The 18132-nt window shown below is 40.2% G+C and overlaps 1 protein-coding gene and 1 long non-coding RNA gene across 10 annotated transcripts in view; one reads left to right on the top strand and one right to left on the bottom strand.

Moving 5' to 3' along the window:
- ECHDC1 (ethylmalonyl-CoA decarboxylase 1) overlaps positions 1 to 582 on the bottom strand; it is a 47813-nt gene extending 47231 nt beyond the window's left edge. For 2 of the 9 annotated variants that reach the window (XM_004469041.4, XM_012529224.4), the window contains exon 1: positions 213 to 471. The gene's annotated coding sequence lies outside the window, so the exon portion shown is untranslated. Of the gene's footprint in view, positions 1 to 6 lie in introns of all 9 variants that reach the window. The other 7 variants (XM_004469044.5, XM_023591886.3, XM_004469046.4 and 4 more) reach the window with 6 other exon arrangements.
- Positions 518 to 17635, top strand: LOC105747152 (uncharacterized). The gene is made up of 4 exons (XR_009188047.1): positions 518 to 1888; positions 2008 to 4616; positions 5601 to 5719; positions 16766 to 17635. It is a non-coding gene; the product is annotated as an uncharacterized lncRNA (long non-coding RNA).
- The last annotated feature ends 497 nt before the right edge of the window (positions 17636 to 18132 follow it).

The raw sequence follows: 18132 nt of genomic DNA on the forward strand, positions 1-18132 counted from the left end.
CCTTACCTACTTAGCAAAGAGCCTTGAAAATATTCACAAGTTTCATTAGTGCATTGAAACCAAACCTCCCTATTCTTTTGAAAAATATAAAAACGGCTATATGTCCAAGTTCTCCAACAATTTTCCCTCATCCTTTCCCGCCGCCCTGCTGGAGCATGAACCTACGCTCTACATGACTGCTGCATCCTGCCAAGAGTTCAAGCCTCCTTCACCTCAACGCTTGGGTCCCCGGCGTTGAGTACATGTGTTCCCACACCCAGCGAAGGCTGCCGAGCCGCGGCGGAGCCATTTGGAATTCGCGTGAGAAAACCTAACGTCCCCTCCGTAGGGACATTCTAGAATTCCGTCCCGTTCCTGAAGACGCTGAAAGCGCAGCCGCAGCCAGACAGCCAAAGAGGCAGTAAGGGCGACCTCCTTTTCTGCTTTCCCAGATCCTATTTCCGCTTTCCGTGTCTTACTTTCAGCTCCCCCGTGACTTCCGCTCTCCGCGCCCCGCGGCCGCTTCGCGACTTCCTTCAGCTCCTTCAGCTCCTTGCGCCTCCCAGGTGTTCCGCTAGCTCCGGAAGTCCCGCCCGCGGCGGAAGGCACCCCTCTCCCAGGGCCCTGCAGGCGTCTCTGGCTCTTGCTGGTGTCGTGAGCGAGCTGGGAGGGGACTTTCTTACTACACTTGCTTTGCTTTTTATTGCACTTGCTTTGCCTCTTTGGTTCTGTAACGCGGGCTTAGGGCCGGTGATGCGAAGCCTCTAAACCCGGTTTCTTTCCATGCTCCGATGTAAAAGGGGAGACTTGGGAAAGAGAGTGGAGAAGGGGTGGAGAGAAAAGTACCGAAAGCTGTCCCTTCTTAGATATCTGTATTATTGCGTGGGGAGGGGTATTTTTAATTTGTAAATGTAATTAGTATCTGACTTATGTATGATGTGGTCTTTAAAAAGTTCAAGTTTAAATTTATGTGCACAGCTTTGGAAGACATCCGAAAGGGGAGGTAATTTTGTCAAAGCGGAAAATGAATGTGGGTATTATATTAGTGGGCAGGGTGCCAATAAGTAAGGGGAATATATTCTAGTGGGCGAAATGGAATGTTCCAAAGCACTAATGCAGGGATGATAACCAATTTTTTGGGTACAGAGATGTGTATCATAGGGAAGAGCCAAGTTTCGACTGATAGGAAGAAGTCATTTTTTAGAGACATTTAATTAGGACTTGAGCTACTATGCTGTTGAACAAAGTCTTGTGATTAAAGATGATATGGTGGAATTTATCAGTTTGCAGGATGGGTGGGGATGACTAGAATTATTAATTATGCCAAAGTTCTATATATAGATATTTGATAATGCAGCCTTCCAAAGTTGGCAGCTGTGCTGAGAGGCTTGATCTTTGGACGTTTTTGCGTAGCTTCCTGGTAAAATCTTTTTTACTTGGGGTTCTCTAGAGAAACAGAACTGACATATACATAGATTTGTATGGAAAGAGAGAGAAAGAATAGGTTCATGCTACAGGTGGAGATTTACAAGTTTGAGTTCTGAGTATCAGACTGCAAGTTGGAAACGCCAATGAAGGTGAAATTGTTTTTCCTAGGAGAAATTGGCTGTTGAGCTAGAGCAGTCGTTCAGAGTTCTAAAGTCCTCAGTCCTGGCTTTAAGACTTCCAACTAACTGGGTTAGGAGAGGCCCCCTCATTGCTGAGGATTTCCTTTGTTCTTTGTAGATGTGATGAGTCACAGATGCAATCAACCACCTATTGATATATATCTGTCTACAAAATAACCTCACAGTAACAATCAGGCCTTTCCTTGCTTGACCAAACAACTGGACACCATAACCTAGCGAAGCTGACACTTGAAACCATCACAGTATCGTTCTTAAATAAATACTTCAAGTGTGTCATTGGGGTAGGAGCCTAATCTCTTTCATTTTTTAAGATTTATTTATTTATTTTTCCCCTTTTCCCTCCTCCCATCCTGCTGTTTTTGCTGTCTGTATTGACTTCTCTTCTCATTTTCTGCTGTAGGATTCACCGGGATTCAATCCTGGAGACCTCTGATGGGGAAAGAGGTTCCCTGTCAATTGTGCCACCTCAGTTCCTGGTTTCAGCTTCATGACTCACTTGCATGGGTACTGGCTTACCATGCTGCCACTTGACTCACCACACAGGCACCCACGCTCACCACATGGGCACTCGTGTAGGCCCTGGCTCGCCAATGGGCACACTTTCTCTTCTTTTTCACCAGGAGGCCCCAGGGCTCGAACCCAGGTCCTCCCATAGGTTACGCAGAAGCTCTGTCACTTGAGCCACATCCGCTTCCCTGATGCTATTCTCTGTTTCCAAGTGAGTTGTGTATTTAATGAATGTTATTCTGTTTTGTCTGAAGGCATACATTTTTCAAATTGGTAACCTATGTATTTTCTTTTTAAGATTTATTTATTTATTTCTACCCTCTCCCTCCCATTGTCTGCTCTCTCTGTCCATTTGCTGTGTTCTTTTTTGTCTGCTTGTATTCTCTCTAGGAAGTACCAGGAACCAATCCTGGGGTCTTCCACAGTGGAAGAGAGGTGTTCAGTTTCTTGTACCACCTCAGCTCCCTGATAGACTGCGTTTCTTATTGTCTCTCCTCTGTAACTCTTTTTGTTGTGTCGTCTTTCTGCACCAGCTCTCCGCATGGGCCAGCACTCTCTGTGGTCTAGCACTGCTGCGTGGGCCAGCACTATGTGTGGGCCAGCACTCTACATGGGTCAACTACATGGGCCGCTTGGGTCAACTCGCCATGAGGGCCAACTTACCTTTACCAGGAGGCCCTGGAAATCGAACCCAGACCTCTTCTATGGTAGACAGGAGTCCAATTGCTTGAGCCACATCGGCTTCCCCTATGTATGTTTTTAATATTTTCCTTCTATTCAAATGCATATCTCAGTGCTCATTGCCTCATGGGAATGATATGGATGGGAGGAAGCTTAAAATTACCTGTGAATCTCTTTGGCTTTATTTTCCAAGAGCCAGACTCTTTAGAAGAACTTAGAAGCGAGCAAAATAAATAAGAGAAAGAATTTGGGGGCCATAAACACAAGGTCAAGTTCAGTAATAGGTAGCTAGAGTAAGCCGTCTTCCATAGACTAGGAGAGTCCCCTGGGCTGAGGGGAAGAGAGTAGAGTGTCTGAGGAAGAAGCTTCCATGCCTCTGAGAATAGCCTCAGGGCTCTGATGGCCTAGGCAGGTGAGACGATGGGCACCCAGACAATTAACAGCAAAATTCCTGTGCCCCAAATGAAGTAGGAATTAGGATCTGAAGAGACCAGGCAGACTGGTATGTGAATTACAGCAACATTCTACAGAGTTGTGTCTCAAGGAGCAGATTGCCAGCTTTTGCATTATTGTAGAGACTTCTCAGAGTCTTGTGCCTACACTAGGCATGGGGTGGAGGGACAGTCCTCAAAATCTGAGGTTAAAATTGATCACCATCCTGTCATACCTGGGGCATAAGAATGGAAACTGAGCAATGGAAAAAGAAAGTTAAATTTCTTGCATACCTAGGTATACAACTTAAGATTTATACCTGATAATATATATTATAATATTCCCTTCTGTTTCCTTTGTGTGTGTGTGTGTGTGTGTGTTTTCTCTGTATGTTTTTCTGAACTGTAGTTTTTTTTATGTGAACCATTTTAAATACTTTTAACTTTCTCAATGCTTTAAAAATGATAAATTCTAATTTTAATTCAATAACTAAAATTGTCTCTATGCCTTCTTATGTAAAACAAGAAATTTAGCATTTTTTACTTTCTATTTCATTTTCCATTCTCTTTTCCAGTCTTCATTATATATTCTACTGTGTGAAACCTAATTTACATTATAAAAAATTTATTTTGCACATTATATATCTTTTCCATCAATTATTTTTCAAAATCGTGTTTAGTTTTTTAGAGCACATGTAAAAGAATTATTTACATACACATAACCCTTTTGTTTCAAACCATCAGTTGTTTTCTACACTTACTTCAGCTTTTCATTTTAGTTTGATTAGAATGAAGCTTAAAACATTTTTTGTTTTTGCTTTTTCACTTTTCCCTGTGAAGTTACATGTCTGTTTTCTAAGTTCATGCATTTCTGAAACTGTCTTTTCTTTGTTTTCCCACATGAACTTTAACTTAATTGGTGATGTGATCAATTCTCGAGTCACAGCCTTTCTCCATAGACCATCCGCCCTTGTCTTCTCCTAGAGGAAAGCATCAGGCTAACCTGATATTTGTTTTTCTTAAAAAGAAGCCCTTTTCTTCCCTGCCATGTGTTTGTAGCACTTTTACACTATCCTTGCAGTTTTAAATTGACACCCAAATCTTGTCTGAGTGTGAATCTCTTTTCAGTGATTATGCTCAGCCTGCAGTGCCTGTTACTGAGGAAGGACTCATTGCACAATGCACTCAGAAGTCAATGCCATGGCATCGGCATTGGGATTTTGAGAAAAAAATTATATTGATGTGGGCTATGGGTGGGAGGCTCTTTGTCTCTTCAGAGATAACCTAAGCTGTCTGTGGCTTGTGGGTGTGAGACGGTAAGAGGCTACAGTCCTGCCCTTGGTGACGATGGTAACGACTCCAGTCCCAGGAAACAGTTTAACAATGCAAGGTCTGTAAACTTTAAATATTCAGGGGAAATGCAAACCAAATGTGTTAAAGCTTGTCTAGAATGTATGAAGTCCATGCTAAAAGCTTGTCTAAGATGTGGAAGATATATATGCTAATTCAAGCCTATTGAGAGCTGAAACAAAAGGACCATTTAACCTTTCCTCTTTGTATAAAAGAAACTAGAAAGTATTGTTCAGGGCTCGGGTTTTCAATAGGAAGATCCCGGAGTCCAGCTGTAAACCATTTTTCCTTCTCAAAATCATTCCTGAGTCCTGGCCTCTCTATACGCAAATAATTGAACCTCTCTCAAATTCTACAACATTATAACAGGGTGTCTGGGTAAGGAGACAGGAAGAAAAAGCTCAAACCTGTTTCCCTGAGTCTAAAGAACTTAGGGTTTTTATGATATTAAACAAAGGGACTTGGCAGATAATGATTGGTCATGTGTCAGTTATGGGTTACAGGGAGTGTGCAAGTGTGGAACTGAGGAGCCCCTGAAAACTGACAAAGCCAACTGGGATAAGCATTTGGTTATAGGTTACAACAGAGTTGTAAATAAGGGATCAGCATTTAGTTACAAAAATGTTATATTAATAAATTGCTCAGTTAACATTGGATAACAAGTAAAGGAATAGAAATAAGCTAAACAAACTGTGAGGGGCAAGGAAGGCATCTGGTTACAGCAAAGTTATAAATCCCTCAGTTAACATGAGTTACCATAATAAGTAAATTCACTGTACTCAGTGGTTGTAATATCTCCACAAACCTATTTTTCCTGCCCATGATTTCATAAACACTGTCAATCTGTACACAGTTGTTTACTTCCTTAAGGAAAGTTTCTCACAGTTATTGATTTCATTCTCAGTAATAATGTTTGTTCTTTCTTCTTTCTCCATAATAACTCTAGTAGTAAGGTTAGATTTTTGTTCCTGCCTTCTATTTTTCATCTAATAATTCTGCCCTTTTTTCACATTTTTGGGAAAAGGTCCACATTAAACTCCCCATTAGAGATTTTCTAGTGGGGGAAATGGACAATGAAGAGAAAAATATTGAAGAGAATGTCAGAAGTCCTATGACGACCAATACAGTACATTTGGCATAGTGGTGAGTGTTGATATTTTAGGTTGGAAAAGACCTGTACTTTGTTGTATTTATGAATTCCTGGTTCTCTTCATGACAAACATTGAGGTTCTCAAAACATTGGTGGGTACACATTTTTACCTTAGGAGCTAGATAAACATGGAGATTCTTGGGCCTCAACTCTCTCCACCTACCCCCTCTGCCACCATCAATGTCCAGATATTTTATTCTGAGCAAATGGTCCTTAAATCAAATGTTGAGAAATAATGATTAGTAACAGGTTTTACAGCTCAGGTATCTCTTCATTCTTAACACAAGATGCCTACACTTGAATTGAGGCACATCATAAACTGATGTACTAAGCACTTGACTGATTTAGATGCTTTGAATGTTTGGTTTCTCCCTTGTGATGGGGTTTTGCTTATTTATTTATTTATTTGTTTGGTAATTCAGCTTTATCTCCATGCATTCTATTCCCACTCTGTTGTTTATGGCCTAGAAGCAATGCGCTGAGATTTTTAGGGGTTTTCCTTTTGAATTGCTAAACACCTTCTCTAAAACAGGGGAGGCAGGGGTATAGGTATAGCTCAGTGGTTGAATGTCTGCTTCCCACATAAGAGGTCCAGGGTTCAATCCCTGGTACCTCCTAAAAAAGCAGGAGGAGGGGAGAGAAGAGAAAAGAAAACAGAAAAACTATCCTTGAATATCATGATTTTCCCCACTCTTCTCTGTTATGAGATTTATGAGAACTTATTTTGTAACCCATGAGCCCATTATTTGACTCCTTCCCTATATTGAGTGTCCTCTTCCCCTGAGGCACTGATTGCACCTGTGCTTTCTTTGGAATATCTCCTGAGGCACTGAGTGTACTAGCCTTGTTTCCTTCTGTCTATAAAAGAAAAGCCCTTTTGGCCTAACCCTTGAAGTGCTTGCAGATCTTATGGTCAGAGCATCGTCCCTCTTACAGAGATCTTCTTTTTGCAGGAATCTCTTTATTCCCTCTGAAGGGGTAATGTGAATGCCCATTCCCCCTCCTCCTTCCTGTTGATTAGAACTGAGGGAAGCAATGGCTGAACACGCCAGCATCCCGGTCCTTGAGGATAAGAACAAGGATGTGGTGAAAATGTTTTGAGAATTGCATGCACAGATATATTTCTGTAGCATTTCTGTAGCTGTTCCGGGCACTGTTTCTTCCCCTCTCCCTACCTCCCCACTGTAATACCTTTATAAGCCCCTAATCCCCAATGGGTAGCACAGTACCTCCCAGCCAGCTGCCATCAGGTTCTGTAAGTATTAAAGTCCTATCTACTGCTGGCCTTCTGTGTGTTTTCTTTGGAATATCAAAACATTTGGTCAGCCTCCCTTGACTTGACCTCTTGCGTTACAATTGGCATAGTTGGCAGGTTATCCAAAAGACTTTCTCATGGTAGTGATGTGGGCTATAAGTGGGAGACTCTTTGACTCTTCAGAGATAACCTTAACCTAGGCTGTCTGTCCTGACTTGTGGGTGTGGGATGATGAGAGGCTGCAGTCCTGCCCTTGGTGACCATGGCAACGACTCCAGTCGCAGGAAACAGTTTATCAGTGCAAACTCTATAAACTTTAAATATTCAGGGGAAATGCAAACCAAATGTGCTAAAAGCTTATCTAGAATGTATGAAGTCCATGCTAAAAGCTTACCTAGGATGTGGAAGATATATACTAATTCAAGCCTATTGAGAGCTGAAACAAAAGAACCATTTGGCCTTTCCTCTCTATAAAAGAGGCTCAGAAATCTTGTTCGGGGCTCAGGACTTGTTCAGCTGGAAAAGAAAATTGAGGAATTATATATAAAGGAAAAGGGGCAACCTTCTCTGGCTTCTGCTATTGCATGACCACTTCTTACTGCTTTGTAAGATAGCACAGATAAACAGTTGACCGCTGAAATAAAAGCACAGCTGTGGGAAACAAAGGCATGTTGTTTCCATGGAAGCAAGTTACTTCCTTGACCACCGAGTCATGCTGTCTCCATAGCTATATGTGCAGGTCATAAATCTAGCAAGGAGATGTGTACATTCAGGTGGAACGAGGACTAGGTAGAACAGGACGACCTGGGCAACAAGATTTATGGGTATGTTTTCTCAGCAATATAAAAGAACATTGAAATTTTGAACCTTGATTTATAATCGTAGATTTTGATCCATTGTGTTACACAGGTTGAGGTAATGGGAATAGTTAGCTAGGATAGTTGCTGGTTCTCATGACTGCTTGGGGTATATAAAGAAGCCCCCGAGATTAATAAACTTGTCTGATGAGCTTGAGGCTTCAATGCTCTCAGATCCCCTGATCCCAATCTCTCTTTGTCTTTCATTCCTGATACCCTTCGGATCCGTGACTCCAACACACAGCAACTTAAGGAAGGCTAAATCACAGATACAACATCCCGCCCAAGCTGAAATGCTAAATAGGGCACTTGTCAGTGAAACCATGCTTGTAAGAAAATATTCTGTTAAAGAGTTAACTGAGATAAGGACAGCATTCTGGGAGCAACTCCATAAACCTCCTGTCCCCTGAATGGTGCAACTGTGGGATAGTGGGCGTTGATAGAATTAGTTTAGCTGCTGGAACAGTAGAAAAACTTAGCAACATTAATGTTCTCTCTTCTGTTTCCATGTTACTTCTAATTGGGCCTGAATAGCCATATTGATAAAATTGGTGCTGTTAAAGTTTAATAACATTTGAACTGGGCAACTCTGTGAAAGTAAAGAAGAGAAAAATAGAAAAATGCTGCCTGCTTTGTAAGCCTGCAATTAAACAGTGGTTTAATCCTGATAGCAGCTATCCTCCCCTGTCAACTTGCCTCTAAAAGACTATTTCTAGTATTGCATGCTACTAGGTATTTGAAATAAAGAAAATAGATGTTTGCGTATAACCAAATTGAATCATTATTCTGACAAGTTTGTTTATTGTTCATGGTAATTGTATGTTGTAAGAGGTTTGCTTGAAGATAGTTTCCAAAAGCATTTTGGTAACTTAAGTATGTAAAGTATATAGAATGTGTTGTTTTCTTTTTATTAAGGAAAAAGAAAGTAATCTTGTCCTAAGATAAAATGTATAGTTATTAAGAAAGAGTAAAATGTGGGACAAAAGTTGAATTGAGACAGAACATACGGAAGGGTCGTGAAAAAGGAACTTTTGTGGCCAAGAATGGACTTTCACAGTGCTCCCCCAAGGCTTTGTGCGTAGCCCAACCATCTATCCTGGCCCGATGGCACAGGATTTGGAAGAAACCCGTGGCTATAACCCTATTTCACTGTATTGATGATATTATGTTGACCAGTAATTCTCTTTCAGAATTAAAACAAGCATCAAAGACAATGATATCTTGAGACCCTGGGATAGTCAAACAATTGGGAAAGCTTCCAGAGTCCTGGTTGCTTTGTCAAATTCTTAAGTGTTGTTTGGTTGGGGAAGACAATGTTTTCCTATACCACAAACTTCAAAACAATTGATGAATATTCTGAGGTGGTTGTAGTACTGGAGACTGTTTATCCCTCATTTCGCTTAGATAGTAACACCGTTATATGTGTTAATCAGGAAAAGTAATGCATAGGAAGGGGAGGACCCCCAGCAGCCTGCTTTTAAAAGGTAAAAAGAGGAGAGTGGCACAGGCTCAAACCGTGAAGGGTGGTGGTGGATCCTGATGTACCCTCAGAATTGGATGTGGCCAGTACCAATACTGGCTTTGGGTGGGGTTTGTGGCAAAGGCAACATTCTAAACAAGTACCACTTGGGTTTTTGGTCACAGCTGTGAAAAGGGGCCAAATTATAATATAGCCCCTTAAAAGAGCAACTATATGCAGCATACCATGCCCTGTTGCAAGTAGAGGGCTTAACCCAGTAGTGTCCAGCCACTCTGAAGATTGTCATGCCTATCCAGTGATGGACTGCAGATACTAGACACAAGACAGGAGCAATGGATTGTTGTGAACTACCCTCTGTGGGGGAGAGATTTGTGGAAGAACATCTGGGACACCTGTCAGCGGCAACAGGTAACTGTTTATCACATGCCCCCCCTCCCCCCACTCCTCTAATACCTCTCTCGGGAATGTTGAGGCAGATGCCTTTGCAAAGATTTGGAGCCATACCACTGAGACCTGAAAATCAGCAGAGTGGCTCCACAGAAAAAGCAGACATCATGGATAGCATCGAGCCCCATGTACACCCCCACCTGGTACTTTGTTATCTATTAATGAAAATGTTTGCCCCTGTCTGTATGGAACAACAAAAGGAAATCTGTAATATGGGTTGCTACACTCTAAATTGTGTAATTTCACTGTCAAGCATTAATGTTCAATGTTGTGTATATGTTACTCCTAATATTCTGTTGTCTTTTATATTGTTGTTATGGAATCTGGATGCAATGTTCCAATGCCCTGAGCACTCAAGTGGTACTGGGAAAGATCTGTGTGTAGAACAGTAGGTTAAAAGGGAACTGGGGTGGAGTGATGGGTTAACATGAAAGTCCATTCCCCCTCCTTCCTCTTGATTATTTTACTCTCCTTAATGTTGATTAGAACTAAGGGAAGGAATGGGCTGAACATGTTAGCAATCCAGTCCTTGAAGATAAAAACAAGGATGTGGTGAAAATGTTTTGAGAATTGCATGCACAAGCATATTTCTGCAGCATTTCTGTAGCTGTTCTGGGCACTGTAATACCTTTACAAGCCCCTAACCTTCAAGGGGTGGCACAGTACCTCCTGGCTGGCCGCCATTGGGTCCTGTAAGTATTAAAGGCATGTCTACTCTTGCTTGCCTCCCATGTGCTTTTTTTGTAATATGGAAACATTTGGACAACCTCCCTAGGCTTGACCTCCTGTTACACCCTCACAGTAACCATTTCCAATAAAGTTTCTCTTTTTTTTTTTTTTTTAAAGATTTATTTATTTCTTTAATATCCCCCCCTCCCCTGGTTGTCTGTTCTTGGTGTCTATTTGCTGCGTCTTGTTTCTTTGTCTGCTTTTGTTTCTTTGTCCGCTTCTGTTGTCGTCAGCGGCACAGGAAGTGTGGGTGGCGCCATTCCTGGGCAGGCTGCACTTTCTTTTCACGCTGGGCGGCTTTCCTCACGGGCGCACTCCTTGCGCGTGGGGGCTCCCCCACGCGGGGGACACCCTTGCGTGGCACGGCACTCCTTGCGCGCATCAGCACTGCGCATGGCCAGCTCCACACGGGTCAAGGAGGCCCGGGGTTTGAACCGTGGACCTCCCATATGGTAGACGGACGCCCTAACCACTGGGCCAAAGTCCGTTTCTTGAGCAAGTCTAGATTTGTTTTAATTTGACAGGTGCTTCTGGAGAGATATGACCCAAAATCATTTGGAAAAGAATACTTCCTACTTTGTCTTTCTTCTGTAAAAAAGGGAGCATTTCATTTGCTTAATAAAGGAAGTTTTGATTTTTTTTCAGTGCTCTTTCAGTATAGACTTTCTGAAAAGAGTCCATAATAAACACATTTCTCATTGAATAAAAACAAATTTATTGTATGATAAAGAATATTATTTTTGGCTTCCAACTCTTCACTTGGTCATAAATGTACTGCCACTTAGTGTTAGTTGATATACATAATTGAGAAATTTATGCTTAATAGAATACTTTTTTTGTCTGTCGAATACAAATTTTCCTAAAATTGATATCCTGGAAAACAGCACACCTAAAGCCTATTTTTGTAATTTTCATAGATGTTATATACTGTTTGATTTTTGTTGTTTTTTTTTTTTTTTTTTGCAATTTGTATTCTATCAGCAGTGTCCTCCATTTCTTTGGCTTTATATTTCTCTGCTTCTTCCAGGGAATTATTCATGGTTAAGCCAAAGCAGATTCACAATGGCATTATACTATTTACTGTGATCTGATATATTTTGTTGTAAGGCAAAATATTATTTTGAAAGAGGAATAAGTTCTTTTAAAAATTATTTTTGTATAGGTGATACATGTACCTACTACAGAATTTTAAAAGTACAAATGCTATGCAGAAGAAACATCTTTCCCAGAATCACCAGTTCTCCATCCCAGAGACCACAACCACTGCTAATCTCTTACATATTTGCAGCAATATTTTTTGCATATCCAGCATTTGTGTCTATGTATGTATAAGTGTGTGTATATGTGTGTTAATATATATAGTTGAATATTCCATGTTAATACAGAGAGTGCCACATTCTTTTATTAATGGTTGCAAAATTTTCCTTTGAATAAATGCATCATCACTTATTTTAACTTATGTCCTACTTTTGGGCACTTGGGTTGCTTTAAATTTTTGCTAATTGCACAAGCCTTCTTAATATTAAAAATGTTCAACTGTGTGGAGGTATAGAAATGGAATTGCTATTGTAGAAGTTAAGAGAGGTTCAACTATTTACGTATAGAAAGGCCAGGACTCAGGAATGATTTTTGAGAAGGAAAAATGATTTATTGGCAGCCGGCTGGACTCGGGAGCTTTCTGTTTCAAACCTGAGCCTCGAACAAGATTTTCAAGTTCCTTTTATACAGGGTGGAGAGTCAAATGGTGCTTTCATCAAAGAAAACTACTTTCTTTGTTAGTTAAGTCTTTGCCTGAGTACCAGATAGGTTTTGAATTAACATATCACCCACATTTCAGGTGAGCTTGAATTAGCATCTTGCCCACATTCTATCTGGATGCAACCTTGAATACACATTTAGTCTTACATCCTTTCTGAACATTATAAGCCCATATCACTTAACTGGATTTGTAGAGACTAGGCACACTTGGATACAGAATTAGATGATTTTTAATTTATGCACAGGCTATATTATATTTCCCATTTGAGGCCAAGTCCAAGTTCCCTTAAGTTTCAGCATCACGGGGAAACGGACTTGGCCCAGTGGTTAGGGCGTTCGTCTGCCACATGGGAGGTCCGCGGTTCAAACCCCGGGCCTCCTTGACCCGTGTGGAGCTGGCCCATGCGCAGTGCTGATGTGCCCAAGGAGTGCCCTGCCACGCAGGGGTGTCCCCCGCGTAGGGGAGCCCCACTCGCAAGGAGTGCGCCCCCTAAGGAGAGCCGCCCAGAGCGAAAGAAAGTGCAGCCTGCCCAGGAATGGCGCCGCCCACACTTCCCGTGCCGCTGACAACAACAGAAGCGGACAAAGAAACAAGAGGCAGCAAACAGACACAGAGAACAGACAACCGGGGGGAGGGGGCAAATTAAATAAATAAATAAATCTTTAAAAAAAAAAAAGTTTCAGCATCACCACCATCAGAGTTTGCCTGGGCTGACTGGTATGTACATAGAGTTTGCATTGCTAAATTGCCTACCAGGACTTGGAGTCATTGCCATGGTCACCAAGGGCAGGACTGCAGCCTCTTACGGTTCCACTCCTACAAAGTCAGAACAAACAGCTTAGGTTATCTTCAAAGAGACAAAGACCCTCCCACCCTTAGCCGACATCTCTATGACAAACAGTAAGTACATTGTAAATTTGCCAAATTTCTTTCCTTATAGGTTGTTAAACTTAACATTCCTATAATGAATGACAATCCCTGTTTTCCATCAATATTGCCAACATAGTATGTTATCAGACTAATTGGTCTTATCCGATAGGTGAGAAATGATGTTTCACTGTCGTTCTAATATGTATTTTTATGCATGAGATTGAGCATCTCTTCATACTTCATATACTTAAGAATTATGTCCCTTCCTGTGAACTGTTTAAGTCCTTTAACATTTTTCTTTTGGGTTTTATTTTTTTGCTTTTTGTTTTTTAGTGAACACTTTAATTTAAAGGAAGATAGTCCTCTGTGACTTGAGTTAACAACTCCAGATTGTTGTTTATTTTTTTACTTTGACTACAGTTTAATTTTTGTATTTTGATTGTAATTTTCCTCATGAAGTTCTTTAATTTTATGCAGCCAAATTAATTTTTTATATCTCCTGGATTTGTTCCAACTGTAATATAAATAAAAATATTCTCCCATCTTTTTGTAGTTTTTTTATGGCTTCATTTTAGTGTAAAGCATGAGGTAGAGATTCAGTTTTATATTATCTAGTTATTAGCACAGTCATCCAGTACCGCTATTTGAGACACTTTCTTTATCATATACTAAATTCCCTTATAAAGTAGGTCAGTATCTGACCTTTATTCCATCAATGTGTTTATTCACAGACTTGTTTTAAACACCACAGCTTATAATAAATTTAAATATAGGTAGGTGTAGTGTTATACTTTTAAAATTTTTCTTCCTGGATTTCCTTGCTAGTCTATTATGAAATTTAGAATGACTGATGCAGTTAAAAAATGTGTTTGGGTATTTTTATTGGAATTGCCTATAGGCGAAGTTAGGGAGAACTTACATGTTTCATAATGCTGAGGCTTCCTATCTAAGAATGCGATATGCTTTTCCATCTGTGTAAATATTCTTTTGTAAATATTCTTTCTTTTGTGTTGGACATTTCAGTGATTTCTTAAAAAAAAGCTTGACATTTGTGTATGAAATTTAATCCTAGGTATTTTATCTTTTATTTTTGATATTGTGAATGGGGCTTTACTTCACTATTTTTGATGCTTTTGTAACTAATGGTTCTGATATCTGAGTATTAATATTTTTGTCAGATCGACTTACTGTATTTTATAAGTTATAATAAGATCATTCTGGGTTTCTTCTAAGCAGTAATACTATATGAAAAAGTAGATGTGGCTTAATTCCTAGTTTTTATACTTCTTATTTATTTCTTTTCTATTAGTTATGAATAGCATACAAGTTGTTTTGTTGTAGCCTTTAGTGAGAATGTTTTGTTTTCACATTAAGGTTCTTATATTGGAGCTGAGATGCCATAATTTGGCATTTTTAGGGAGTATCCAACTATTCCTATCTTATAAAAGGTGGATTTTTTTAATGGATGTTGGCTCTTTAAAAAATTTGTCTTCTCCGTTTATGGAGATAATTATATTTTTTCTCCATAGATCCATTAATATAATTATAAAAATGAATTTCCTAATGTTGAACATTTTTTTAAATCCTAGAAAAAATACCACTTGATCATTGTATTTTTTTTATGTGTCTCTCTATTCTATTTGCTAATATAATTTTTGAATTCTTGCATTGATGTCATATGCTAGTAATCCCAACAAATCCCACGTAGATAGCAATCTCCTCTGGCAGGTCCAGGTGTTGATATCTGTGTCTCTGTGCTTGAGGGTTTTACTTGATTTCTTGAACTTTCAAAGACAAATCTGCCCTCACAGGTGGCAGTTAGTAATGCTGGGCAATTAACAACTCACCCTGCCAAGTGCCCTAAACTAATGATGACCCTGTTCTGAAGGTGAGATGATTCTGAGTCTTGTCTTTAACATTCTTTCCCAAAGTTTGCCCATGGGATTAAGCTCCAGTTGCACATTGTGATAGCTGCCTTCATACTGCTTGCTTTCCTTTCCTTCTCTGTATTGCTTCCCGACTTTCTTACTTTCCTCCTGCTTTTCTCCAAATAAATTACTTACTCTCAAATCCTTACCTCAGGATCTGCTTCTGGTAGAATCCAGAGTAAGATAATTGGTACTAGAAGTGGTCTCAGAAAGGAGATCCTTAGAGCAGAATTCTGGAATTGTTCTACTTACTAGTTAGATGGCAGCAAGGACATCCCATAAAGGATAATCCAGCCACAGCATCACAAATACTAATATTTCACCTATGGTGAATGTGGATAGCATACACATGGAAGGAAATAATCTGACACATGTGATCTCTTTAGCATTTGAAAGATATGGTGGTAAAGGTAATTATAGACTGTGATTTGGCTGATTGTATTTAAGAGCTAACGATGCACTTTAGTAAGAAAATAACAGGCGCAAGCTAGCCAATCACTAAGGACACGATGTGAAAAGTAGAAGGCTTTTGTTTGTTTGACCTTTAATTTCTGCAGCCAGAGTGCACATGAGGCTGAAAAGCAGAGTAGCAGAATTTCAAAAATGGTTTATGTGCAGCAGTGGAAAGTCATCTTTACGAAAATCAGAACCCTGAATTAGAACTCTGAGACCTGAGACAGGTACCATGGATACATATGTCTGAGCACCTTGAACTCCCAGATCCCCCTGAGCATCCTGGGCTAGCCCAAGTGACCCATTCTTCCTTATTACAGCATACTATCCTCCCTTTTGCCTGGAGACCATCACCAGTAGCTGACTTTGGTGAGAAAATATCTCTGACGGTCCCTTCATTTAGACATCTTATGGCCTCAGAACTGTAAGCTTTTACCCTAAATAAAGTCCCTATTACAAAAGCCAACCTATTTCTGGTACTTTACATCAGCAGCCCTGGGGTAAACTAAGACATCCTCCATAAGACTTGCTCCCACTTCCCTTCATGGCTTCTAGGCAAAGGTTGAAAGTGTCATCTTTAGTCTATTTTAAATCTGAGTTTCTGAATAACTGCTTTTCAAATATACTTTTACTAAGTTCAAATTTTCTCACTTTGATTTTCTTTTAAGTTGAATTTACACAGTTTTAAATAATTTCTACAGGATTAGGCTCTTACTGACCCCATACATTCAATCTAATTTTCTTCTCTCTGTTTAAGACAGTGGTATATTAGTCAGCCAAAGGGGTGATGATGCAAAATACTAGAAATTGGTTGGTTTACATAAAGGGTATTTATTTGGAGTAGAAGTTTACAGTTACCAGGCCATAAAGCTTAAGTTCCTTCCCTCACCAAAGTTGTCGCCACATGTTGGAGCAAGATGACTGCCGACATCTGCAAGGTTTCAGGCTTCCTGGGTTCCTCTCTTCCTGGCTCACTTCTCTCTGGGCTCAGGATTCCTCTCTTTGGGGGCTTGCTTCTCTTTCCTCACAACCAAGCTCCTCTCTATGCTTACTTCCCAGGGCTCCAGCCCTCTGCCCCTTGGTGGGTGGGGACTCAGATAAAAGACATGGCAAAGAACAGAGCCAGAGTTTTTTTTTCCTCAAAGATTTATTTATTGTCGCCCCTTCCCCTGCCCTGCTGATTTTGCTGTCTGTCTCCATTTGCTGTGTGATCTTCTGTATCGATTTCTCTTTTTGTCTTTTCTCATTTTTTCTCCTCTAGGAGATAGATTACAGCTGACTTTGTGGAAAGAGGCAAAGCCTGGAGAGTCTCATAGTCTACATCTGACCTTGTGGAGAAAACAGGTGCTGAGCCTGGAGAGGAATGAAACTTGGGAAGAGAGGAACCCAGGAAGCTTGAACCCTGGCAGCTATCTTGCCCCAAGAGGTGGCAAAAGACTTTGGGGAGGGAAGTAACTTATGCTTTATGGCCTGGTAACTGTAAACTTCTACCCCAAATAAGTACCCTTTATAAAAACCAACCAATTTCTGGTATTTTGCATCAGCACCCCTTTGGTTGACTAACACAAATGGGGGAAAAAAGTTTTTTAAAATAATAAAATCACGGACTTTTAATACTTCATTTTCATATTTATATTAGGGATATGTCCCTTATTATGAAAACAATCAAAGGATAGTTCTACAACATTTTATTTCCTCTTCTGTGGTTAAGTAAAATAATGGCCTCCTTTACAGATGTTCATGTCCTAATCCCCAGAATCAGTGAAATGTTATCTTAATGGCCATGGGACTTTGCAGATATGATTAAGATCTACAGATGGAGAGATTACCCTGGATTATTCCAGTGGGCCCATTGTAATCACAAGGTTCCTTATAAGGGAAAGAGGGAGACAGGAAAATCAGAGAAGTGATGATGGAAGCAGAGGCTAGAGTGATGTGACTACTTTAAGAGGGCCCTGAACCAAGGAATGTGGGTAGATTATAGTAGCTGGAAAAGGCAAGGAAATGGTTTCTCCCCTACAGCCTCTATATGGAACACAGCTCATCCAACACCCTGATTTTAGCCAAATGAGACTTATTTTGGACTTCTGAACTTCAGAGCTTAAAATTAAAGTTTTTCTCTTTTAATATACCCCAAGTTTGTGATAATTTGTTAAAGCAGTGATTGGAAACTGATATATCACGTCAGGTATTTAAAGCTTGATATGACTTGACAGAAAAGGATGGATACTTACAGAAGTTAATAGCTCTTCTAAAGAGAGAGGGAGAAAAGTGTACAGGGCAAGTTAGAAATTTTTCTTTCACAATGGTTGGAATGGAGTTGAATTTCTAGCGGTTTTTAATAGATACAGATGTTGCTTTCTGTGATGGTTTGGAACTGTATGTACCCCAGAAAAACATGCTCCTAAATTTAATCCATTCTTGTGGGTGTAAACCCATTGTAAAGAGGATGTTTTGACGAGGTTGCTTCAGTTAAGGCATGGCCCACTTCAATCAGCATGGGTCTTACTCCTATTACTGGAGTCCTTTACAAGACAATGAAATTCAGACAGAGAGAGAGAGAAAGCCACAGACAGAGCTGCCAGAAGCCAAACATTAATGGATCCCAGAAGAGAAGTGAGAGACCAA

This window comes from Dasypus novemcinctus, chromosome 11 (assembly GCF_030445035.2).
Source record: "Dasypus novemcinctus isolate mDasNov1 chromosome 11, mDasNov1.1.hap2, whole genome shotgun sequence".
Taxonomy (NCBI): Eukaryota; Metazoa; Chordata; class Mammalia; order Cingulata; family Dasypodidae; genus Dasypus; species Dasypus novemcinctus.